General features: G+C 38.0%; 1 long non-coding RNA gene across 1 annotated transcript in view; it reads left to right on the top strand.

Annotated features, from left to right (window-relative positions):
* Nucleotides 1–27,029, top strand: part of LOC140698635 (uncharacterized) — a 76,409-nt gene extending 49,380 nt beyond the window's left edge. Inside the window, exon 3 of the long non-coding RNA XR_012076407.1 lies at nt 26,916–27,029. This is a non-coding gene — a long non-coding RNA (uncharacterized lncRNA). The remainder of the gene's footprint in view (nt 1–26,915) is intronic.
* Nucleotides 27,030–27,249: the final 220 nt, after the last annotated feature.

The raw sequence follows: 27,249 nt of genomic DNA, 5'->3' as shown, positions 1-27,249 counted from the left end.
ACTGTGGCCCTGGCCTGGTGCAGTCGAGTGGCTGGAGTCATGCGTGCCGCCTCCCCTGCTGTTACTGGGTTCTCTGAAGCTGTGTTCTCTGCTGCTGTGGTCGGAAGGCCAGGATCACAGTCACCCTCTCGGCTGCTCCCTCAGTTCCCTCCCGTCTGTGTGTCCCCATCCACTCACCTTTAGATGTACAGCTGTGTGGAATTCTCTGGCCTCCTGTGGTGTTGAACAGAGGCACCTTTGTTGAGATGTGAATGTTTTACTGGTTGAAGATTGAAAGGGAGAGGAAAAGGCAGGTTTTTCACTTGGCCCTGCTTCTGATGTCTTGAAGTTTGTTTTTATGAAACTTCCCCTTTGATTTCTTTGTTTACCCATTGGTTGTTCAGCACCATGTTGTTTGATCTATATGTACTGTTGACTTTTCCAGCTTTCTTTTTTGTGATTAATTTCTCATTTCGTATCATTGTTCTCTGAAAAGATGCTTGATATAATTTCAGTCTTTCTAAATTTATTGAGATTTGTTTTTTTCACTTAACATATGATCTATTATTTTGACATGTACACTTCTTATACACACACACACACACACACACACATTTACATATATAAAAATTTGGAGATTAGGAGAACTCCGACTTGAATTTATGCATTTGAGAAATAGCATCATTAGATGGTACTTACAAAACCATTGAACTCGACAAGATCAACAAGGGGATGAGTGTAGAGGGAGAAGGGAAATTGTCCAGGTGCTGATAACCTGGAACATTCTGACCTTAGAAGGTAAGGGAGATGAGAAAGAATAAGGGCCTGAAAAGAAAGAGCTAGTCAAGGAGGAAAGCACATTAGTAGAGTGTCAAATTTAGGGGACTAATAGAAAAGAGGTTTTTTTTTCCCCCTTCTCCAGAGGAAGGAATGATTAATAGCACCAAATGCTACCAGTGGGTCAAATAAAACAAAAACTGAGATTTAGTAATAGGAATAAGCAACTCAGAGATTACCTGTGACCTTAAACAAGAGAAGTTACAGTGAAGTCGCAGGAGGGAAATGTCTAAATTAAATGGGTTAAAGATAAAGCAAGAAAAGCCTATAAATATCCAACAGGTCAAAATAATTGATGTTTGGGTATAACTGAAATCTGGGGAGTATTTTCAAAGGGATGGGCTCGGGGGTAGCTGTTTGCACATCGCTGTGATGTGCAGGGGTATTTTGGGTCCTGTATGGCCATTTGTGTTCACATAAAAGGATCTTCTGTCATTAATCTGTTGCTGGTTATCACATCTGAGGTGTCTGTCTCACTTTGAAGAAAGCTATTATTTGGAGATAAAGGACCAACAAGAAGGAGATAGTATAGGGCAAAAAAATAGAAGGTAAAAAAAAAAAAAAGCTGTAAGCAGGGATGAATTCTCAGCGCTTAGCCAGTGAGAGGCGTGTCTCACAACTTGTAAGGCCCAGCTGAAAGAAAGAGTTTTTTTAAAAAAATCAAACTTCTTTACCTTTTGGGAGGTGTGTTCACTTTTGAACTTGGAGAATCCCATGGCTTTACATGTTCATTTTTCTTTATGTATTAATCAGTAGGGAGGAATGAGACATGCTGGCAGATCACGTCTGTCTGACACCTTCTATCGAAACTTTGAACTTGGTAGTTGGCAGCAAAGAAATGTCACAAAGTTCTTGCAGAATAAAGAACTCCTGCATGAAATTTTGGGGGAACTTAATGGCTACGATGTTCAGGGTGAAAAAATGAGACTCAATTTATAATAGATGGTGATTTATAGAAGGGCAATGAAAGTGCATCTTTTCCATTATTGTATTCTTAAAACTTAGCAAAGGGCCAGGTAAAAAGCACAAAAAGAAAAAGAAATAGTGACACATATGTTATATGTATGTGATGTACAGAATAAAGACAGAGCTCCATCCTGATAGTCATGTAGATTACAATATAAAATGGTGCCCCCTGGAGTTGTTCAAACTGACACATCTATGTTTTCCTTAATAACTGAGTGACTCGTATCCCCTCTAGCATTCATTAGGCTCTTATCGTGTGTTAGGCATATGCTAAGTACTTTACACATAAGATCCTACTTAGTCCTTATAAATAAGACACTGAAGCAAGTAACATTTTGATGTCTGGCAAAAATTGTATAGCTGATAACAGAGGAGTTGATTCAGAGCTGAATGTATAGTTGATTTAGGCACCTACAGTTTACCCCACGGCAGGAGTCAGAACTACGGCAATCACAATGCTCACGTCACCGATGCACTCATTTGTTCTTAAAGTATTTATGGTTTAGCTGGGGGATGATTTAACAAAGAGAAACACAAGTGAAATATTACAAAGGGCACTAGTGTAGAAACAGGGCATGCAAAACTGTGGAAGTTAGAATAGTTGAATTAGTACTTTCCAAAGAGAAATAACATGAACTTGGTTTTGGATGATACAGCAGAGGGATGAAGAGAACTCCAGGTGGGAGGAACGGCATGTGCAGAGACAGAAGAAAAAGAGAAAACCATCATTAGGCTAGAGAACCACACAGGGATTACGTCCCGGGATATTTTCCTTAACAGTTTTATAGCTTTTAGGCTATTTTTTTTTTATTTGGACAGAGGGAACAATTAAAATCTCACCTTTCCTTGTGGGCTTTGAAGCTTTTTGATAGTTACGCCGCAGAAGATCTCATCTAGGTCTCCTCTCAATCTTAATTGGTTGGTGATACTCAGTTTTCAAAGGTAGCGAGGGTGAAAGAATGAAAGCATAAAAATTGTAGACCACTTTTTTTTATTATATGAGAATGCTAATTGTGAAAATGGCTACAGTGTATCTGCTCCTTCCAGTCTCAGTTAAGATGTGGCTATATTTTTTATAGCACTTCTGAAAGGATGTGAAAGGGAAAATATTACGCATCCTTAATTTCCCTGTGGAGGACTGCCCCACCAGGTGTCTGACGGTTTCTAGGGCACTATTTCTTTGTTCTGTATGAATAATTAAATGTTTCTTAGTGTTGCAATTATTTAGACTCCTGGACTCTCTTTAAATGCAGTAAGTTAAAATAGACAATATTTAGAAAAGATTCATTTCCCTTTTCCACACTACAGTTCCATTCTCAGCAGTCTTTTTTTAGAGTTTTAGAGTCTTCCTTTCAGGGGTATAGTGAAAGGTTTTAATTTGAACCCCTGAGTTGCTTTAGTGTTATAATTTCAACTAATAATAGCTAACGCCTCCCTCTGAGTTTCTATAGTAGCTATTACAATGGTACCTACTGTTATTAATATTTAAGAAGGAACCTTTAGAACCACAATAGCTTTTTAGGTTTGAGACAAATTGAACATTTTAGCATTAATGGAACACTATTGTCAATAGCACCGTTGCTAATTCATGGTGAAGCCAACTTACATTGCTTCATTAGGAACAGAACGTGAAAACTGCCATGATGGGAAGAATCTCAGTTTTCAGTTGTTTGTCAAGTTTAGTAATAAAACAAATGATATTCTACTCTGAGTCTTAAAGTCTCAAACATCCAGACATCATCTGAGTATAAGAACAGTCAGCTCAGCAGACTAAGAAGCAGAAAAAAAAAAGCTTACTCTATCATTTGCATTATCATGAGACGTATTGTTCCTCAAGTAACCAGGTCTTAACCAAAGGAAAAGACATCACATACACAGATTTTTTAAAACACAACAAAATTGAAGTGTTTTGATTCTTTAATTACAGAAAAAAAATGTGCTTTAAGTCTAGTTAGGTATATTTCAAAAATTTTAGTATTTACGCCTTAATTTCTTTCTAATATCTCAGTGCTCATGTAATTTTTGTTATTTGCTCCATTTGAAGAGTTGATACTAGTATTGGTGGCCAGGAAGTTTTCTTCACATGCATGAAATAGAAGAATTACATTTTAAAAATGCTGGGTGAAAACTAGATCAAGAATATTTTTAGGAGAGGTGCCTGGAAACAAGAGACTCAGAATAAATTGGGTAGTTATTTTAGTGACCTTGGAGTTTCCGCAATCTTCCTGTCACCGCACTTGAATGTCAGAGAAAATTTCTCTTTACTTTGGACTCTGACCATCTGCCCATTTTGTTTTTGCTATATTTGACTCTAGGTTTGACTTCTTTCCAGAGACCTACTGCTGAATTCCTTCCAGCCTATTGAACATCTCTCAGTTACTATGTGCTTAACATGCTTTACACAGAAATTGCCAACTTTCTCCCAGTCTTTCCCTCCTTCTCTTGTCATTAATCTTATAAATCTCCTTTCTCCCAGCTGATCAGTTTTGAACATCTCTCCTTACCCAACTCAATTCATATCACAAATATTCCCTGAGTTGCTACTGAGACAATTGGGCTAGAAAAGTAATCATGAAATAGAGGTATACTTAATAAGAATGATTATTTTTTTCAAAACCCAATGCCTTTTATGATGAAACAAAGAGAATGATTATGAAAATTACTTGGGACAACAGCTTAAGAATAGATTCGTAACGTTGTAGAGGGCAATGAAGAACATGCAGAGAGAAGCAGCATGTGGATATAAAAAGTTAACTCTAATTTAATTATTCTGGAGAGTAAATAAAAATGCATAAAAAAGAATGGGGTGAAATATCTTTAACCATGATGTCAATGACAAGGATGTGTTGTCTGCGCAACTGACATACAAACGTGGAAGAGAAGTAAATGGTGAGGCTTCAAAATGTTTTCTTTTGAGAAAGATTTACTCTAATCAGTTGCATTCTTTGAAGGAATAAGACAAACTCTCTAGGGAGTGTCTCCTCTCTGCATTAAATTGGCGCTTTACACAAGTTGAAGGCATTGATTTTGGGTTCAAATACAGGTGAATTTGAGCTCCAGCTCTGTTTTTATTACCTCTGTGACTTTAGGCAATTTACTATCCCTCTCTCATACACCCTCTCTAAGCCTCCTCATATTCATCAGTAAACTAGCAATTATAAAAAAAACAAAAAAAAATCCTCAACAGATTTGTAAGGTTTACATCAGATAATGAGTTTAAAATGTTTAACATGGTGACTAGGTAATTAATACTACATGTTCAGTGAACATCATCTGTGTTTATTAAGTTCAAATTTGTTAAAAGGGGGTAGTGATGATTAATATAATACTTGATAAATATTGTATGTATTGTACATATCAATTTTAAGCAGAAACTCAGGTATAAAACAAAACAGATGTAACTTTTCTTATTTTTCTGTAATGTACTTAAGGTCTTCATTATGTGGGTGGTAACCAAAAAGCCCTCATTAATACAGATTTTTTTCTTCTGTTCTTTGGCATGCATATGCCCTCTGGGGATGCTTATGAATGTTGATGTATCCTCATTGGGGGATAGTGTCTAGGACCTCATTCAGAATCTCCATAGACTGTGCCAAGAACGATCCCCCCCCCTTTTTTTTCCTGGGCTCACAATAAACACTGTATTTCTGTGTAAATATCTTCAAAATTATGCTCCACTTCCAGATATTCATGAGTAACTCTATTATTTTTATTCCATACCAAGAAGCAGAGAATCTGTCTGCATATACCACACAGTCATCTCTGGTAATTTTTCTGTCTTTCTGGGATCCTGCCATGTGACATGGTTCTCCACTTTTCTTTTAGCTTCTCATAAAATTAGGAGCTTTAGTCATCCCTTGCCACAATGGGATTTTGAGGCTGGGATCTCAGTGGTATGTGGGGCTCAGACTCCTTTGTCAGTCTTAGTCACTTCAGTGACCTCTTCACTCTCTTCCAGCTCTCCCCTGTCTCCCAGAAGGGAAATATTTTCCAGTATTTGGCAGTAGTCCTTGTCTTTTTCCATCCAATTTTCTATATGCCCTTCTTCCTTACCAAAAACCCAGAAACTGACTCTTCTTTTCTTTGTTCTGTTTCCTTGCATCGGTAGGCATGTAATTTCATGGCTAACTGAAGTGAAGCAATGCAAGAAAAAAAAAAAACCTGATACATAAATAATAGAAAATAAACCTTTTGAAGGGTGTGATACCTTTGACAAATTTTTGTTACCTATAAAGTGCAGAGAAACATTTCCAGGTAAATGTTATTATTAGCCATGGTCCAGATTTTGGATTTGCTTCCTCATGGCCAGGGCGCAGATTCTGTTACAGTTTTTAAGGACCATGTTGGAGTTTATATGCTAAGACTAGTGTCCTGTAAATGAGCGCCCACTGACGACTAGGCGTCGATCTCTTCATCATCAGTGGGGCTCTAATGGAGTCGGTGTTTGTGTTTTCACCCCTAACTTTTAGGGATAATTACAAGATGGTTCAGAGTGGAACCTTGAAAAATAGCTAGAATTGTGCCAAACTGGCCTTCTACAAAAGGCTAAAGTAATTCACTTTTGGAATGTAAAGGAAGAAGGCTTTGGAAGAGTTGGTTATAGAGTTGCTTTTCCAGAGTCTTTTGAATGAGAGACACTGTGAAGTAGCAAAAGTGCAGACTGAAGTACGTCAGGAGGGATGCAGGTTAAATATGACAGGAGACATTTTGGTGTAAAGACGGGAGACGTTGTATAGTCTCCTGTGAAGTGTATTCACCTAGATCCCAGGGACTCTATTCATGAACAAATTAATTCAACAAAATCATCTTGATCAACTGCTCCTGGTCCTGCATAAATTGCTTTCTATCCTCTGTCTGATGTTTCAATATAGGATACTCAGGTACAATCACTCACAGATTGCAAAAGCATAAAATCTTAAGACTCCTTTTCTATAGTTCAAGGGTTACAGCCTCTTGTATTTATTTGTTCTTGTCTAAGAGTCAGCTCTTAGAATGAAGAATGCATGCTTTCTAAATTGTTACTGCCCTTGATAATGGAAAGATGTTAGTCTGTGTCAAATGTGTAGAAATATTTCCTGACTGGCTCATAAAAAACTCTTTTCTTGAGGTTCATATGGAAACTTTTCATATGGAAAAAGAATTAGAAAACCCTTTTAAAGATTAAAAGTTAGTGAGAAAATATAAATGGATTAGCTTAAAGTCAGGAGGAGTCTCCGAAGTACTATGGGACAATTTAAATCTGACATTATTTTTTCCCCTCAATCAAAAGATTGATTCGCTAAGATGAAGTGAAATTGAAAAAGAGTGAATAGCAAAGAGGTACAATTTTAGACTAAACAAGGATTCAGCAATGAAGATAATTACAGACACCAAGAGACAAAAGCAGTGCTTTAGGAGAGTACAAAATAAGCAGTGGAAACACTTCCTCCTCTTTTTGTTTGTTTCTGTACAGGAGGTTAAAAATTATGGGAGGATGGAATTTTGCTGACAACAAGAAATAGTACACTCCATTAGGTGTTCAACTGATTTTAATGTAATTATCATTAAATTATTGTTCGATCTCCTCTGACTGTTCTATAAATTGAATAGTTGAAAAAATGGCTAAAGCTTAGATTATGATTAAATGAAACACCATATTTATTCTTCTTTTTGATCTTAAAAAGGCTTGGTAATGCAGAGGAGGCACTGTAGTATATTCAAAAGATTATTGGATTTTGCAGGAAACAGATTTTGATTTAAAAATCCTGTCCTGTCAATTATTGTTGGCATGACTTTGGTTAAATCTTACCCACCTCTGTGTCTCAAACTCTTCATTTTTAAACTTTAGATATGTAACCTATAGGATTATTGTGAATAACAAAATGATAGCATACCTAAAATACTTAATAGATTAGTAGGGACTCAAAGGATATAAATTGAGACAATGTAGAACCATGCCAAAGTAAGAAGTACCCTCCCATTTCTAGCTGCTAAGCTATTAAATATCTTTATGGTGGAATTTACTACTTGGTAAATGTGAATGGTGAAATTTAATTGAAATACATACTTTTGTTTAGAATAAGGATTATAATTTTTTTAGTTTTTTAAATTTCTAGGAAATTTCTTGCATAATCAAGCATAGAAAATATATCACTGAAATTTATGATTCAATTTACAAACATGCCAAAATTTAGTGTCCAAAATTATCTAAAAACCTGACAGTTTACCTTAAAATGTAAATATATGTGTTTGAGTATCTTGGTGTTTTTTTCCTATGAGAAAACAATTTTCCATAATATTGATTAAACTCTTTGATTGAGTATATCACATTATGAATTTTAAAATTGTTCTAGGAAAAATGATCCTTCAAACAGTGCTAAGTACTTGACAGTATATTTTAAGAGTCAGATATTTCTTCAGCTTATTTATGAAACAAGCATTATATATAATAATAGGGGAATTATAGGGGAAATGTGTTATATACCCTTCTTTAGAGTGGAGGCTCCTTAAAGCCAGGCAGTGAAGTTATGTTGAATATAAAAATTAATAATATTTTAATCTGTGCAGTAAAACCCATAATGTAGCAAAAGAGACCAGTCCTGTTTTCCTCAGCAACAGGTACCTGAATCTAGTCTCTCACCATTTCTTACTGTTGATGCTCCAACAGCATATACTTGTTTATAATTTCTGCACAAACCTCACTGTTTCTTGCTCCATGCTGTCCTGAAGTTTGTATTTCCCTCTCCTCATCTCTCCCTGTTTCCTCTTCCTGTAACCCCATCCTTTCTCTCTTAGCCTCAGTAACTCTTACTTTTACCCCAAAGACTGTGCTACACTTTCTACCTCCAGAAAAAATCTTCCTTATCTTCTTATATTGTGATCACATAGTTTGGCAACCAAATTATCATTAAAACAAACCTGAACTTTTTTGAGAGTGAAAAGGAACACAGTTAATAATTACATTGGGAAAACAGGTGTGAACAGGTGTGACCACACACAGAAGCGTGGTCATCCCATCTAAAATAGATTAGGTATTCTTGTGAAGAAAATTCTTCCCTATCCAAATGTGGAGAAAACTCTAGTGAGTTATTCCAGCCTCTGTCTTCTCTCTGCTCATTCCACTCCAGGAAGATAAGAATTCTTGCTTGGTAAAATTTTGGAAGAAAGAGGTTGGCTTGAAAGTCCCATTTTCCCTTCTTCTCTGGGATTCAGCCTGCCAGGTGTCAGCTTGTAATCATCACTGCTCTGGGCCATTTCATAAGCAGAGTATTAAGGTCCCTTTCCTAGAGGTGACCATAACTTTTAAGACTGGATAATTCTGCCTAAATGCGGAATTCAGGTGGCAAGACCAGCACAGCTGCACATTTTTACTGATACCAAAAGGGATATATTTTTAGTTCCACTTATTTTCTTCCTTATTGTATTTCTTAATGAGTTCAAGGGGCAAGTAGGGAAGAGCAGTTCTATTTACCCTTTATGATCCATGATCCCAACAGTCACCAGTTCTTTGTTTTCTTGCATTACTCACCATCGCTCCATCATTACTCCTAACTGTTACCATTACCTCGTAACTATATTTGGTAATTTGATAGGTATCTAGTTGTGTATTTGTCTGCATCTTAAGAATAGAAAAAGTATACAATTTTCAATTCATGGAAATTGACTAGCATTTTCAAGAAGATATTATTTACAGAATAAACAAATGTCTGATTCTTCCACATCTTCCTGGGCTCTATATGCCAGAAGCTCATGTCAGACAGGACCAAACAAATCAAGTTTCCATATATGGAAAATATCTGGTATAAGGTATTCTGGATGCAAGGCACTGCACATATAATCTCTCATTTAATTCATGTAACAGTACCATAAAGTTGATGTTATTGTTCTCACTCTATGAATGAGGAAAGTAGGTTTTGAGAGTTGAGTAACTACCCTAAGATTTATTATCCAGCTGAAAATTAGGGGGCCATGAATGAATTCAGCTTAAGACTATCAGCCTCCACAAGCCTGAGGATTTTTCTTCTGGGCACAGGCATAAAAATCCCTATTGGATTTTTGCATACAAGTCAATATAAGGTTCCTCATTAATTTCAAAGAGAGTCTTTTTTTTTAATTCCATTGATGAAAGGGATGAGTTACGGAGGAGGCCTGGGTGCCTCGTTATTTCCAGAAGAGCATTATATAGAATGAAGAATTTGAGGGCCAGAGATTGCACTGGAGAATTTCTGATATTTAAACACATGAAAGTGTCATTTCCAGCTTTTCTGGTTTGAAAAAGTGCAAATATGAAGAGATGATGCCAGAGTAGCTCCAGGGAGTATCCGTGAGCCAACTTGATTAACCTTGAGCAGTCCACGGCATGGTATTTTTATCTGATACAAAATAGTGGAAAGCTTCCATGCCCGGATACGACTATATATCATTAAATCTTTACCACATGATTTCTTTCTTACATCAGCGTTGGGCAATGCTCCCATTCAGTAAATACCTACATACGACTTTGTATGGTTCAGTCTATTTGAACATACTTGTGAATTTCCTAATCTATTCATATTACTTTTTTAGGCATCAGGGTGTAAGGTAATTGATTATAATCCTGCCTACAAAAATTTTTTAACCTGACAAATAATGCTAACATCAGTTGAGGTCAGTGCTTCTAAGAAATCCAAGCACTGCTTTGAAAAGTTAAAGCAAGAAATATCACGTTTTGAATGGGGACTTGGGAGAGACTTCATGGAAGTGGAATGTTGAGCTCAACTGAAGTATGAGGAAAGGCTGTTACTGGCCATAAGAAAAGCAAAGTGGCATAAAAGTGTTTGTCTCACTTGGGAGTTGAGAGTGGGTTATTGTGGCCGGACCAGTATTTTCCTGCTGGTATAGAGCAGGTGAAAAGTCTGTACGGATAATTTGGAGTAAGTTACAGAACCTTGACATCGTGCTGAAAAGTATGGCGATTTCATGGGAAGCATTCAACAGACCGATCTTCTCGCAGAGTTAATGCTAATGGACTGATTCTCTGAAATTGTAGTATCTGCAGAATGAGTTGGATAATCTCATATTAACATATGTTCAATGGTCTCTTTAGTGCAGAACTTCTCGCCATCTTTAATGTTGTTATGTCTACTGGGGATCTAAGGGAAGCTGTGACACATGTGGATTCCCAGTCTTACGCATGGTTGTTACGGTATATGATGTGAGAATAGTGTTCCTTGGAGCACACTTTGGAAAATACTTGTTTAGATAGTAAGGTCAAAGGGTTCAGATTTTAATAAGGCTGTTTAGGTTCTGCTTTTCACTATGATGATCTTCATGGCATTCTCCTTCAACCTGTGTGCACACACACGTATACACACCTGTATACACACACACACATATATACACACACACACACACTCCCCCAAGGGAGCAGCAGGCATCTCTCCAGCAAGTTTCCTTTGGGTGGGAACCTCATAGCCTCTGGTCCTTTTGTGGTGATTTGCCCTCTTTTATTTTATTTGCTTTCCAGCTTTTAGAGTTCTGCTCATCACCTTATTGTGACTTCAGGCCACAAGTCCTTGACTTAGCTGTAACTCCCTAGGCTTTGGGAAAAGCTTTCACTAGTTTTTTTTTCTGGATCCCAACAATTTTACTCTCAACCTGCAGTCAGTGTAGGTTACCTCCCATGACTCTCTGTAAAACAAACATACCCCTGAATTTGAACTGATAACGTTCTCCTTGATACACATGCCTCCCGGAAATGGGGCTATGATGGAACACTGCTCAGAAAGTCAGACCCTCCCGGAGACATATTCCGGGGGAAAAATACTGGGCAAAATTCTGTTAGAAAGGGTTCATGGGGGTCACTATGACTTCGGGCAAGATCATGGAATATGACCCTCCGTAATTTCCCTCCCAGGGAAAGGAGAAGGTTCAGATTGTTAGTTCTTCACTTGTCTAGTATAACGATTGTAGTTGATTTCCCAGAAAGATATAGTAAAATTTCGTGGGAATGGTAATCATTGGTCATACTCTTTTCATGACAAATGACAGGAAAACAACTCAAAAGCAAATAATAGCAATAACAATCATAATAGTAATAAGGAAGAAGGAGAATCTCTTGGCTCAAATTCCTGGGAAGGATAAGTATCACCTGTTCAGGCGCTGAAGTCATACTATTGGATCCTTCTCTCTCTCTCCACCCTACTCCCCCTCGGTCTGTCTGTCTGTCTGTCTCTCTGTCTCTCTCTCTCTCTCTCCCCACTTCTCTTCATCTCTCCTCAAGATGTACATCCTTCTGTCTGGTCTGGCTTCTCTCTCAGACTCTCCCTACACAGGAGGCAAGTAGGCTGGCAGATGTCTCAGACTCCCATTCTCCTGGTAGGCACCTCCTACAGAAATGGTCTTCCTGGCAAGCTCAGCATCCTGTGGTGGTGTCAGCCGGATACCTGTGCCACCCGAGCCACATGCAACAGGCTTTCTACCAAAGAAAGCAGGGAAATGATGCTGGAAGAAGTAAGCAAATAAATATCCCCTTTCCTGACTCCCCTCTATGTGCACTCTTTTTCTTCTTGCAAATTGTTTCAAGTGGGCTTCCTTATAACATATTATATATCTCACATAAAATCAAAGGTGCTCTTATAATATCCCCCACCATGCCAACATATGTCTAGATGCTTCATTCAGCTCCAGATCCAGGATTGATGGGTGGTGAGCATTTCACTCAGCCTTGCCCAAATGTGGTTTCGCATGGTCTATAGTCTATGCCTAAGTGATTAATTTAAACTAATTCAAAGACCTTCCATGTACTATGGGATGGTAAAGGCTAGCCACAGGAATAACATTTACTTAGAAATTAAAAGAAATGAAAGAAGAGACAGCCTCTTGCTAGTTGTCTATTACTGCTTACAAAACCACCGTAACACTTAGTGGCTAAAAACAGTCACTTCATTATTTTTCATGGTTCTGTCGGTCTCACACGTTTTCCCTCTTGTGGTTGCAGTCTGATGGCAGTGGGGATGGAATCATTGGGAGTTTACACTGTGATCTAGGACAGCAGCTCGCTCTCTCCCTTTCCATTAGGGGTGCTTCTCTCTAGTCACGTGGCCTCTCTCCCTATTCTCCCCATAGTCTTTGTGGCCTCCCCGTCGGGTAGGTGGAATTCTTACATGGTGGCTCAGGGCTCTCTAGAAGGCTCTCCCAAGCCCTCTGAACACTTAGACTCGGAACTGTTGCAGCCTCACTTCTGCTGCATCCTCTTACTTACCGCTGGTCACTGGGACACCTCAGATTAAATACGGAAAGGACCACACGAGGGCATGGATGCTGGGAGAAGTGGTTCCCTGGGGAGCATCTTTGAAGGCTGACTGCAAGATAGCACTGCTCTATATCCTATTCTGACTTTTGTTGGAGAAAAATAGCAGGACTCATTTCCCAACATGTGAAGTTGGTCCCTGGTCTTCCACTTTGTGGTTCAAGCCTGATCTCCCGGGAGAATATTCATACTCTTGTCCGCCACGACCTTGCCTCAGTGGGCCTAGAGACATACTTCTCTTTTTAGGAATTCTGCCACATTAAAAGCCTACTTTACAATAGTACGATTATGGAGGTCTAGGAGCAATTAAAGGCCCTATATTTTCCCTAGTATTTACTGTAGTTACTAACTGACTAATTCAGTGTCTGGTCATAACCAGGGCTAGAAACAAAGACAGATATGTAATAGAGGAAGGGCCACGGAAACTGTGTCTGCTTTTACAGCATTTATCTTTTAATTGCAGGCCTCAGGCTCTCAGCCTAAGATGTTGAAACACAACAAATCAGCCCCTCTCAGGCTACATCTGAGATGATGGAGCCAATTACTTCTGGGCAATAAAGTATTCGAGAGGTGCCTGGCAGGCCAGACCCATATTTTCAGGTCTCCTTGAATCCGGTTTTTATCCTGTTTCTTGCCCATTGGTTTTTGCATGCACTAACTTTACCATGAGACAGAGAATTGTGACATTTTAGTTCTGCAAAATTCACAGTTATCAGGTGATCAGTAGTCTTGGATTTTTGGCTGCAGGCAAAAAGTGTTTTCTTAAAGCTATTTTTTTTTTCCCACATTAAGTCAGGCAGGCAGCTTGTCTCTTAACAGAACTTACTGAACTGAATTCTGCAAATGGTCCAGGATGTTGAGCTCACATGTATTTCTATCCATTCTTTTAATTCTTGCTTTGCTAGATACAAGTGTTGAAATGGTTTGTTAACCAGATGTTTTCTAGTCTCATAACAAAAATTATCAATTACTTGACTTGTATGGTGGTGAGAGATTCATGCTAATCTACACCAACTTGTGAAACATCTTATGATCTTTTTCATTTAGATGTTTTCTAGTCTCATAACAAAAATTATCAATTACTTGACTTGTATGGTGGTGAGAGATTCATGCTAATCTACACCAACTTGTGAAACATCTTATGATCTTTTTCATTTGCCATCCAGGATGGCACATTAATTATTCATGACAGATGTCATGAAGGACAGTCAGGAAGGACAGAGTCTCTTTCAGCCAACTTCCCCTCCCTTGGAAACCTAAATCCCTCCTGCTGTATTTCAAGTCCTTATCCTCTGTTACTTCCTCAAGAAGGGTGACACCCTCTCTTTAGTCAGATGTTATTCCTCCCTGTATAAACACTTGAAGGCCATTTTAAGCCACTTTTGAGCTCCTTCTTTTCCAGAGAAAATGATCAATTCCTGTATGTGAGAAAAGTAGACATGTAAGATATCCCCTGGAGACCCAGAAGCTCATTTACTTTAGGTATCAAGTTTTTCTATTTCTTTTTAACAAGAATATTTCAGATCAGTAAATCTTGACAGGGAGCTACAGTAGTGATCGTGGTGATGTCACGCAGAGAGAACAGTCCTTTATCTTTGGACGTATAAAATGAGCGCTATCAAAACAGCAGTCAGCACACACCAGGCACCCACACATCTCTGCAGAACATTATCTTCAAAACCAGGACACCAGTAAGAAACAAATGAAATCCAAGAGGCAAACATGTTTTCGCTTTTGATTTTTTCGGAGGGGAGATGGAGGGGCGAGTGCAGATGTTGAACATCATACATGCATCTCTAATAGCTGGGAGAAGGTTAAATTAAGTTCTCCTTCAACTCTTCAGTCACTTTATTGTATTTCTCTTTTTCATTGTATCTTCTGGATTTGCAATAAAAAATTCTGTGATTTCCGTGTAAATGTTTGCCATAGAAAGTTTATCTCTGGTCAGTAATCTTAAGCACGTTCTAATGGGAATTCACGTTCACAGAGGGTGTTGGGAAAGGTAGGATTCTGTCCTTTCACTCACCTCCATTCAAAGCAGTCATTTTCTTTTAGATCAGGAATCATGTCTTACTTATTTCGAACCTGTTAATCCAGCATAGTGCTAGCACATAAAACACAAAAATCTTTGGCCAAATTCTGTATTTTAACAGAAAGGGCATATGATATGAATAAAAATTTAAAGAAGAAAGATAAACATTTACTTTTTAAATATATTTTATTAAAATATAGTCGGTTTACAATGTTGTGTCAATTTCTGGTGTACAGCACAATGCTTCAGTCATATAGGAACATACATATATTCATTTTCATATTCTTTTTAACCATAAGTTACTACAAGATATTGAATATAATTCCCTGTATTATACAGTATAAACTTGCTGTTTATCTATTTTGTATATAGTCATTAGTATCTGAAAATCTTGAACATTTACTTTTAAACTAGTATTTTCTAGATATTAAGCACAGGAATATAATGAGAGTTGTTTGATATTACATCATGATCAATAAACCCTATTAAAGTTCATGATGTGGAAGACGCTTCTGTCTGACAGTGTCCAGTGTTTAAAGTAGCAATGTAGAGAGAGCCACAAAAATCTGCAAACAAGGAATCTGGACTACAGCAACAGATTTTTGTTATTGCCAGAAGATGCCCATCGGATTACAATCTTTATAAATTAATGTGTTGTTGTCTATATTGGAAAAACAAAAACAAACCAAAAAAATCAAAAAAGATTAAGATTTCTAACAAAGTATTACGTCTTAAAGTCTGATTCAAGATCTATTGTGTAGGGAAAAAATATCACTGATGATCTTATTAGTAAATTTCTGTAAGCATGAACCAAGATGATACTTGCAAAGTGAAAGTTAGAGGCTAGACAAAGTCTGCTAATTTTGCTTATTCATATTCCTGATAGAAATTGTCATACCCTTACAAATTAAAAAAATCCACCATCTGATTTTTTTCCTTCACTCAGAGTTGCACTGTGTCATGCTGGCTCTCCCTGAGGCTACACGTGAGGGTGCTTTTGGTAGTGTATATGAGCCTGTGGGGTGAGGAGTATGGGTCCATGCTAACTAACTGTGTGTCCCCCAAGATTTCACATCATCTTATAAAAATCTTGTAAATCAATAAACAAAACTTGTAAAATGGTAAATGTTCAAACTCTCTGTGATTAAATTGGGCGAATCAAAATACCAGATGCTATTTTGGTCTTCTGCAGTGCTGGGAGTTTATGATTGCTACTGACACACACAACAGCTGCAAAGATAATTTTTATGTGCATTATATTTACCATGTTACTGGGGGATTTAGAAGCCCCTGAAGTACATCTTAAAAGGTTTTATTACTCTATAAAAGACTCTGTCACTTTAAACTCCATTAGTTGAGCTCTTTGGATTAGTAATGACGTTCTTAGAAGAAGCACTAGGAAGTCAAGTTTAGGAGTCTCCGTGTAGTCCTCTGTGGGTTTTGGTGTATGTCAGCTCATCCTTGGGGAGAAGGGTTTATATGAAGAGGTCAGTGAAGTTATTGGATAGGAACAGACCCAGGTTTGTTTTAATTCCTGTTTTCTGGTCAACATAACTCGTATCTCCTACTTACAAGTTTCCAAGAATTTTAAATGTTAAAAAATGTACTTTTAAGTCAATAGTGGACTGAGCCTTTTCGTTCACATTAGTAAACCTATCGTGTCCCCCAAAGCATGGTAGGAGATGGAGGAAGTAGCCAGGCACTCTGTATTTTCTTTCTTCAAGGTGCTTAATTAACTACGAGATGATGAGTACGAGGAGTTAGAAGACTTATAAAGTTGTTAAATATGACAACTCAGTATTTTTTTTCTAATTAACTTTTTTAAAATTTATTTTTAAAAATATTTTTATTGGGTTGTAGTCATTTTACAATATTGTGTCAAATTCCAGTGTAGAGCACAATTTTTCAGTTATACATGAACATACATACATTCATTGTCACTTTTTTTTGCGCTGTGAGCTGCCACAAGATCTTGCATGTATTTCCCTGTGCTGTACAGTATGCTCTTGTGTATCTCTTCTACATATGCCTGTCAGTATCTACAAATTTGACAACTCAATATTTTTGACTGAACACAAAAATTTATTCCATATATGAATTCTGTAGAGGAAAGAGTGGACATCAGAGCAAGTAGTTAAGGAAGGTCAAGAAAGGTCACATGAAGAAGGTATTGATCTCTGAGTTTTATGGGCTCATTTTCCCCATTATATCAAGTTGGTTTTCATTACGTAGCCACTTTACAGAATAGTCAGAATGTACTGTATGGTGGGGATTCCCACTGGGGGAAGCACACTCCTAGTCAGACTCGGCTTCATCACTGTAGGGTTCCCACTGTGCCTGTCACTCCGTTTCACGGCTGCTGGATACTGTGATAGTCAGTGTGGAGTGTCAGCTTGGCTAGGCTTGAGTACCCAGTTGTTCAGTCAAACACTAAACTAAGTGGTGCTCTGAAGGTGTTTTGTAGATGTAATTGAAATCCTCAGTCAGTTGACTCTAAGTAAAGGAGGTAATCTTCATTAATGTGGATGGGCCTAATCTAATCAGTTGATAGGGCATAAGAGCAGAACGGTGGTTTCCTTGTGGAAGAAAAAATTCTGCTTGCGGTTTGCAGCCTCAGCTTCTCGCCAAGAATTTCCAACCTTTCCGATGGTCTGCCTCCATATTTCAGACTTGCCTAGCTAGTCCCTACGATCATGCGATCATGTAAGGCAATTTCTTGCAATGATTTTATGTGTGGGTGCATCTGATATTTAATATTATATATTACTTAATTATTATATTATATTTTATATTATATAATTATTTAATATTATGTATTAAATATATCTTAATATCTACTTCTAGTTCTTTTTCTCTAGTAGAGCCCTTACTGATACAGATACTCTCCTAATATTGAATGAATTGATGTTTATATAAATGAGTGAATAAATGAATAATAATTATCCATGTTACTCTCTGTCAGTGGTTATGACCAATGGCTATGACTTAGAAACAGAGGAAAGCTAAAAGATTTTAAAATTAACTAGTGGAAAGAGGGACAAGGAACCTTAGATATGGCAATAATATTTAAATTCAACAGGACATGACTAAAGGATGATGTGGAAGAGCCTTAGGTGACTCAAACATTTTACAAGGGAAGCCCCCAGGTTACTGAATTAACTCCTTGTTTATAAATTTAGAATTAAACCTTTGCATAATTTCCAATTCAGGAGTGAAGAGCTCTGTCTTTATTTAGCTGGTGAGAAAGATTAGCTTGGGGACAGCCCTGATTCTGTCATGCAGAAAAACACACTTTGTCATTAAATTAAATTGTCTACTTTACAGCCCTGTTTCCTTGGCTTGTTTTCTACCAGTCATACTACTCACAAATCTATCCAGTGCCAAAAAATCTTTTCTCTCCCATTTTATTGCGGTTCTAGCCATACTAGGATGTATCAGAAGCTGTAATATTAACTCGCATGTCAGATTTTTTTAATGAAAATATTTTTTACATGGTTACATATCCAAATAAGATAAAAAAGAAAATTCTGCTTTTGTTTTAAATCCATCAAATATCTAATAAGACCTCTTCTATTATGATAGTGATTTTGTTTGTTTTTTGCCAGGTCTGTATATGCTTAACCCACCCTTATCCGATGATTTTTCCCTATTTCTACAGTAAGAGGAGGAGAAAAATGGAAGATATAAATTAGAATTATCTTCTTCGCAAAATACAAAATAAAGTACGATCTTACTTGTTCTTTATTTTATATTACAATATATATTTCAAAATAAAATTCAAAGCCCTCTTATTAATGATATAACTCCTGTGCAAAGAAACCGCTCAGCTTAACAAATAGATTATTTTGTCATGATTCAGTGTGTCTGTGTGACTTAGACTTAGTTTTTCTATACTCAGAATATAATTTTCTCTGAATGTGCTTCAGCACTCAGTGTATGTGTTTAAAAACAAAAAAACTTCTCTATTAGGTATACACAGAAGTCAACACATTTTGCATTTGAACAAGTTTTTGTGTGATTTAGGTCTGTAGAGCTCCAATCTTGTTTTTATGAGCATTTTAAATCTTGTTTTTCTATATTGAATATTTAATATGAGACTGAAGAATTTACAGAATCTTCTGTACTTAGTATATTTTGTAATTCTGAAATAAGGAAGATAAATAGGAAATTTGGTAGCATATTTAGGTCTAAAAGTCTCCTTGAATTGTAATATTAGGAAAGAAGCTAGAAAAACACACCTAATTCCACAGAAACCAGTGACTTGAAACTCATGTTTTTAGGACTGTAAGCCATCATCATTGATATGTTTGGTCTTGATGGTTTGAACATAGACCTAAATGACATTTCATAGTTGGTTTTTTATAAAAGAGTTTGCTCTCATTGTTAGGAGAGAAAGTAAGCTAAAGTACTTTTCTAGAAGGGGAAATTCTTTGGGAAAATGGACAGAGTTTCTCTGCATTGAGCTAAATTGGTTCTGCATTATAGGATCCATACCTGGTCCATGCTATTTATCCACAAGCAAGAATCCTTGGAGAACAAGCCTACTTGTAAAACTGGAGAAGTTAAGGGTATTTTGGCAGCAGCATTTTACGATGATCACCAATATCCCTGCCCCTGGTGTAGATGCCCTTTACGGTTCCTTCCCCTTGAATGTGGACTGTGACCATGCCATGCCATGTAAGATCCCAAGCAGACTTGAGTGGTATTACTCTGCTGGTCTTGAAGAAGTAAGCAGTCTTGTTGTGAGAGGGCTCGTGGCTAAGACCTGAAGGCAGCCTATGTAAGCTGAGAGTGGTCCCTGGCTGACAGCTCCAAAAAAATGGAGACCTCAGTCCTACAACCACAAGGACCTGAATTCTGCCAATAAGTCGACAGATCCTGAGTCCCATGTGAGATTGCAGCTGTGGCTCTCATTTTGGTTTCAGACTTGTGAGACCTTGAACAGAGGACCTAGTTAACCAGTACTTGACATCTGACCCATGGAAATGATCAGATAACATACATATGTTGTTTTAAGCTGCTAAAGGATGAGAATGTTTTACACAGCAGTGGAAAACTTAACAGATAGTTTTGATAAATCTGGCCCACATATTCTAGGATTAAACCCATCATTCATAGATGGTATTTATGGGTTTTGGCCAATAAAACCGTCAGTGGTTTCAGAAAACAAGTGAGTGCCAAGTTCTATCTCTGAATGATTAGAAACTCTATGAAGCAGGGCTTGTGCCTGCAAAGGGCAGGCACGATTTGGGGGATTACCAGCAATCAGCTTCTGTTCGGCTGCATTGCTCTCGTTACTGTTGTTTTCCTTCCTGCCCTTTCATTCCTGTGCTGCTTTCCTCCCTCCTTTCCTTCCTCTTTTCACTCCTTCCCTGCTTGCTCTTGCTCTCTCTCTCGCTCTTTCCTTTTTTTTCTTTCTCTCTTTCCTCCTGAAACCTTTCCTGTAATACTAATACACTGAAAACTATTGACTATTGAATGATTTACATTTTAGCTTATTTAATCAGCATTAAAATCCTTGACACGTCCAATCATCTGTCTATCTGGACTGTGAGAGAATAAGATGTAGAATAGGATTACTTGACAGAGATGGCTATAGGGAAGATTTAAGACACGAGGGTTTAAAGGGACTGGGTACCTGATGGGATATGAAAATAAAATGGACTGAAAATCAGTATAAGTTATTAAGACAATTAGATGAATTAAAAAAATAAAATAATGTTTCTACCACTTTGTTTAGAGGTAGCATTAACTTTGGAGGGAATTTTTGCCTGCTTAGTTCTTTACTATATACCCAGTGCCCACAAGAGACCTTGGCATCTATGGTAATAGCTCAATGTAATGCATTTACTGAAAGAATGAATGTTACATATTAAAGAAATTTGATGTTTATGTAGCTTCTGAGCTAGAGATTCTAATCTTTAGAAGTGGGAATGCACAGAATTTGAAGCTAGAGAGATTGGTATATTTGTTTAATTAATTTAATATTTACCATAAAACTTAAGGTAATGGGATATTTGACAAGAATGGTATATGGATTTAAATGTGTATTTAGAAAGGTTTTGAACATCACCTGATCCCACAGGATTCTAAATTATTGCACAATAGGAGAATAATGGGTGGGATTTTGTCCTTTAGTATAACCTAAAGAGCACATTTAAAAGAAGACAAAAGAAGTTACTAAAGATAAGCTTCTTATTTTATAATTCAGTCAGTGACTGGTCTTATTTATTCTATCACAAGGGTGGCCTTAGTACTAGGTCACAGGAAGAATGCTACTATAGAACTTATATAATAAACAGTATGCTTATTCAAAGAATGAGATACTACATTTTACAAAGTTGGTGAATATATTATCAAAACTAATTAATAACTTCAGCTGGAAGCAACCAACATTTCAAACTGTGAGCTAAATATTAGAAATTGAGTATGTGTTCTCTGTTTAGAAATGAGAAGTTAAGTTAGCAAGTCATGGTTTGTAATAACGACAAGAATAAAAATATGGTACCCTGGGAGAAAGAGCATCTTCACTTTTTGCTGCTTTGGCTGACCCAAAGCTTCAGATTTAATCCTGAAGCTTTATCTTTTGGTTTCCTGAGGAGAGGGGTAAAGAGTCCATCACCATACCTTGTCTAAATTCATGTCAAAAATGAGAAGAAGTTAATGAAACATTGTCCCTTTCTTTTTAGACATTAATATAAATGTGTCCAGTAAGAAAAATAAACCTTGCTGGTTGTCAGTTTGTAGGGGTGGGTAACTTTTCCTTTCTTCCTGTTTGGTTTCTTTGGCTGGTCCAATAATTAAATAGACATAAGACAGATTAACAGGATGAAAACAAATTTCCTATGTATAAGAGCCCCAGCGACATGAGATCCAAAAGCAGGCAGACAATTGAGGCTTACGTCATCCTGAGTGAAGGAGAGCGGGTAGGGACTGAGGGCTTCAAAGGAGAGGAAGACAACTCAGAGAAAAATGAGAAGATTAGAGGTTTGGTAAAGAAATGTTTGCCGTGCCATGCAAATAAGTCTTTCTCCTATTAAAAAAAATATGTCTTTGGTAATAGCTCTCTTCCTGGTAAAGACCCTCTGTCTGAATTCTTTTAGGCAGTTAAGGGGAAGGTTAAACAGCTCTAGCTGAATCTGTTGAGCCGTGATTGTCTGATTTATAGCCAGCTGGTCAGAAGTACAAGTGAGAACCTAGGCTTGCAACTGGTACCTGAAGTCAAGTGAGATAGGGGTGGGGGCCAGGGGAAGCTTGTGGGACTAAGCTCTTGTGGAATCTGATGCTATCTAAGGGTAAATGGTGTCCAAATTGAGTTAAGCTGTAGGATACCCAGCTGATGTCTCAAGCATTGCTTGTTAGCGTGTGGAAAGCCCACACTCCTGCACGTTGAAGTTGGGAGCAGAACCCAAAACACTTGGGTGCACCTTATGTAATGGCATGTCAGCTCATTAATTTTACCTCAGTAGGCTATTACAGACTCTCTCATGATGGACTTGACAATTAATTTTCTTAATATATTCTTAATGTTCTTGCTTCATCAATTTCTAGATACTGTTTTAAAATATGTAACCTCTAATGCTTATAACCACTTATGTCGTAGATACACTATTACATATTACACCCTATTTTCTTTGTTAGAGCTTGGAGCCAATTGAGGTGTAGATACGAAGACAAATAGTTGAAGGCAAAGTACTTAACTACTAGTGAAGACTTTTAGGCAAGGTACTTTAATTTTTTTTTTATTGAAGTATAGTCAGTTTATAATGCGTCAGTTTCTGGTGTACAGCGCAATACTTCAGTCATATAGGAACATACATCTATGCGTTTTCATATTCTTTTTCACCATAAGTTACTACAAGAAATTGAATATGGTTCCCTGTGCTATACAGTAGAAACTTGTTGTTTATCTATTTTATATATAGTAGTTAGTATCTGCAAATCTAGAACTCCCTGCTTATCCCTTCCCACCCCCTTCCTCCCACCCCGGTAATCATGTTTGTTTTCTACATCTGTGAGTCTGTTTCTATTGGCAGTGTACTTTAGGTATGCTGATACAGGCCTGGTTAATACTTGACCCCAGGTTGGGCACCACAGGATTTTCCACCTAGCCTGTACGAGATAGCTTCATGCCTTTCCCAGGTGCTGCCTTGCACAGATAGTGCAATGTATACTGTCTGTACCCTAGCGCTGCCTTAGGAGAATACATAGAAGGAGGTGGGGCGTATATGCTCATTTATATCTTCCAAGTTCAATAAAAGTCACTGTTACTACTCTGAGGAGTCAGAGGTCAAGAAGATCATTGAATGGAAATTCTTTCTCATGGACACATGAGGTCAAGAGGAAAGGAAAGGTAGGAGGAGGAGTAGACAGACTACAGTCCTCCAAAGTGTTCAAGTCCTAATCCCGAATGTGTCCCCTAATCTGTGAATGTGTTCTGTCACATGGCAAAGGGGAATTAAGGTCACAGATGAAATTAAGTTGCTTATCAGATGACCTTGACATGATATGATTACCCTGGACTATCTGGGTGGGCGCAATATTATCACAAGTGTCCTTATAAGTAAAAGAAAGAGGCAGGAAATTTAGAATGAGTAATGCGAGGAAGGCTGGACTGACTGTTGCTGGACTCAAAGGTGAACAGGGACACAAGCTAAGGATTGTGGGTGTCCTCTAGAAACTGGGAAAAGCAAGAAAGTAAATTTTCCTCTAGAGCCTCCAGAGAAGAATGTTGACACCTTGATTTTAGCCCTGTGAGATGTATTTCAACTTCTGTCTTCCAGAAATGTAAGGTGATGAGAAGGCATTATTTTAAGCTGCTAAATTTGGGTAACTTGTTACAGCAGCAATATGAAATTATGCAGTACCTTCCATGGTGCAGTGCAGTAGCAGAAACCACTGTCTGTCAAGCAGAAAGAAATTTAAGGTTTCGGTGATTGCTAAAATTTTGGAAGGATGAGAAGAACTGAATAAGATGACATTGTTGGGCCGTTGGTTTCAAAATCCCACAGTGTCAACTCCCAGCAATGCCAATATCCCTGTCACCCCATACTGAGGAAGGAATAGTTGTGCAAAAGAAAGTTAATTGTTTCTTACTTTGAAGGATTATCTCAACGTCCCGAGACCGTTGCCTAATATTGAGGTGATACCCTGAATTTTGTTGGAGTTTCCCTCCTATTCTCTAGCGTATACATGTATGAATATATAGGCATTTAGAGTGTTTCTGCTTACCATATTCACTCAACACAGTGTTAGCCACGCAGCGAACCAGCATAATATCCTGTAGGATAGTGAGATGATCAAGATTCTTGAAGCCAATTTATGCAGAGAACCAGAGGGCTACCACTGACCTTAAAGCAAACTGCATCTGCTTATTAAGACAGAGGAAGGAAAAATAATTTGCACGCTGAAAACTGCTTACCACTTGTCAGAAGAATGTTGATTAGCTGGAATAAAGAGACCACAAGGGGAACAGCAACCCCAGTTGTGTTTAACCCTCTGATCAAGTTTAAAATAATTCACTGTCGTTCTCAAAGACCAATCCATCTTCTCTTCACAGCACCAGTATATCTTCTGCTACTTAAATGGAGACAGGATAGAAATCACCACCTTGACCTCCTTCAGGTCTTCTGGTGGCACGAGTATCTGTGGTGCGTCAGAGTTATAAGACTGAATTTGGTTTGTTGTTTTGGTGTAGAGGGGAAGTTCAAGGGCTTTTACTGAGGCCTGCGCAAGAAAATAATCCTCTTTCTTCAAGTGAGTGAACCAGTGTGGGAATTTTGTTAGCTGCCAAGTTTGTCTGTTCGAATTATGTAATCAAAAATGGTAGAAAAAATAGAGGGCTGTTTTACAAACCTGCTGTTGGAGCTGAACTCAAGCCAATTTCCGTTTATCACCCAGTCGATATACACTCTTACTCTGACTGGTAAACTTCAGTCACATAGGAGAACCCAAGTATCAGTGTTGGCTGGGAACCACTGAATGGGAATCCTTTGAGAGTTAAGGTTGTTCTCTTTCCTCAGTGTAAAATATACACCCATTTGGTAAAAGGCCATCTATCCCTTTGAGAAGCCTAAACCAGTATTTATTTGGTGGACATCCAGGGTGATATGAAAAGTGTACACATGTGAGAAATGTACTGTCATTGAATTTCTTCCTATATATCATATAAGGAATTTCTGCTACCTCAACTTTGTTTAATTCATGTATCTGCTGAAATCCAAGTTTCACTGAAATATTCAAACAAACTATTAGAGTTGCTTCTAGCTTCCTGCCTACTTTGCACTTGTTAATACTCTTATGCTTAATACGATCTGGATACTTATCTAAGCAGATGCGTATATTAACTTAATCTTCACAATTGCATGAGTTAAATGTAATTATATCCCCATTTTATAGATGAGCAAAATTAGGTAAAGCTAAGCATCTTGTCTAAGTTCACAAAGCTTGTAAGTGGTGGCCATGAAATTAAGTCCAAAATATCATCCTTAATAATGGACTCAAGTTTCTCTAGTGTTGTATTCACTCTTCCCTATGAGAAACCATATAACCCATTACCACACATACTCCATAGGCTTTGACAATACAAATTAGCAAAATCTTGCAGCTGATCTGTAACCCACATCTCTGTAAATGTGAAGTGTCTCCTCTCAAGGCAGATCTTGCATCTGTCCTCCTGAAGCGCTTGAGGGTCCGACTCTGGCTATGGACGTGAAAGCCATGGGGGTGGCAGGAGCAGGGCACGAGGGTAACTGGCCAGTGCTCTTGAAGTAACTGCCCAGGGTGACGCACCACCACCCTCGTGTACTCCTCATGTGCTGGAATTGGGTCTCTGCAAGTACATTTCTGCTTGGCCCGAGGGGCTTTACGTTAGAATCTGCAGTAAAGGTACTAGGAGACCGTGAGTCCAGGGGCAGAGGAAGCCTCTTGCTTCTTCCAGGCTCTTCCTTGTGAGTTCCCTATTTCTTTCTGGTTCTATCAGGGAGACGCCAGTGTCTCCTCACGCTAGCAGTAGCTGTGCCCTCCGGTAGCAGTAACTGAATCCTGTTTGCAGTTTTTCCAAACACCAACACAACCAGCTTTATCTTGCACTTACCTTGATATTACCAGCTCCAGCTGACCAGTGTCCCCTCTTCCGAGGTCTGGATCCCAGATTCTCAGGCCTTCTCTTACAAATTTCTAAGTTTTAATGATTCCAACCACCTCCTTTGTTTTCTCAATATAGGGACAGTAACTGTATCCTGAAGCTGCTACGTTACAATACCCTGGAGTTCTCATTTTATCCTTTTAGTTACTTAGCTAACAACTTTATTCCTAGCTAACAATTTTTCCTATAAAATTCTGTCTCTTCAAATAATTGCTATGATTTGTGTTTCCTGACTAGACTCTGGCTGATAGAGATAAGGTCATTTCAGTGTCCAAGAAGTCATGGCTTTCTTCCCCAAAAGGTAAACTCAGCTACTTCTATAGGTAAGGGAACATTAATAGGCTCTGGGGGTTTACAGAACTCGTATTTATTATATCTTACGCACATGGTTCCATTATGTTTCTCAGAGCCTCTTTACCAATCCCAGCCTGACTTTCATGTAACAGACCTGGCGAGTTAGAGGCTTCACATTACTGTGTTATTTCTGCAACTTCTCGAATTGATTTCTGTGTCTGATTTATTGTTGTCTCACTCAGTGACTGTTAATTATAAGAGATTCTTTTAGGGACTCAGGAAGTCTAAACCTATTGGAGCAGGTGAGTTTGAGAAGCGAAATAGAGAAAGAAAGAGATAAAGTGAAATATCCAGGGCCCTGTGCTATAATTTTCTATCTTTATGCTCTCCAGTTCAATCAGAAGAGGCCGGCTCACCTCACGGTCCCTAAATTCCTCATTGCAATCGTAGTGATCATTTACAGCAGCCACTTGAACTCCGAATCCCACTCAGTGATACGAAACTTCATGCCACGAATGACCACATGTCATGGGCCACCTGCAGTCCATTTTCCCTGGTGATGAGGTAATCAGTCCCTTTAACCCAGGTCACATAAGCAATACAGAATGTCCCTCTTAGGGGTTTTTCCTTGGAACCGCTTCCAGTTCTATATATTTTGCTCCTTCAAGTGTACTATAAGAAGCAAAAACCACTCTAGGTGTTTCCAGTACGGAGCGACTTAATATT

This window comes from Vicugna pacos, chromosome 10 (assembly GCF_048564905.1).
Source record: "Vicugna pacos chromosome 10, VicPac4, whole genome shotgun sequence".
In the NCBI taxonomy this organism is placed as follows: domain Eukaryota; kingdom Metazoa; phylum Chordata; class Mammalia; order Artiodactyla; family Camelidae; genus Vicugna; species Vicugna pacos.
This window is presented reverse-complemented; position numbering and strand designations above follow the sequence as displayed.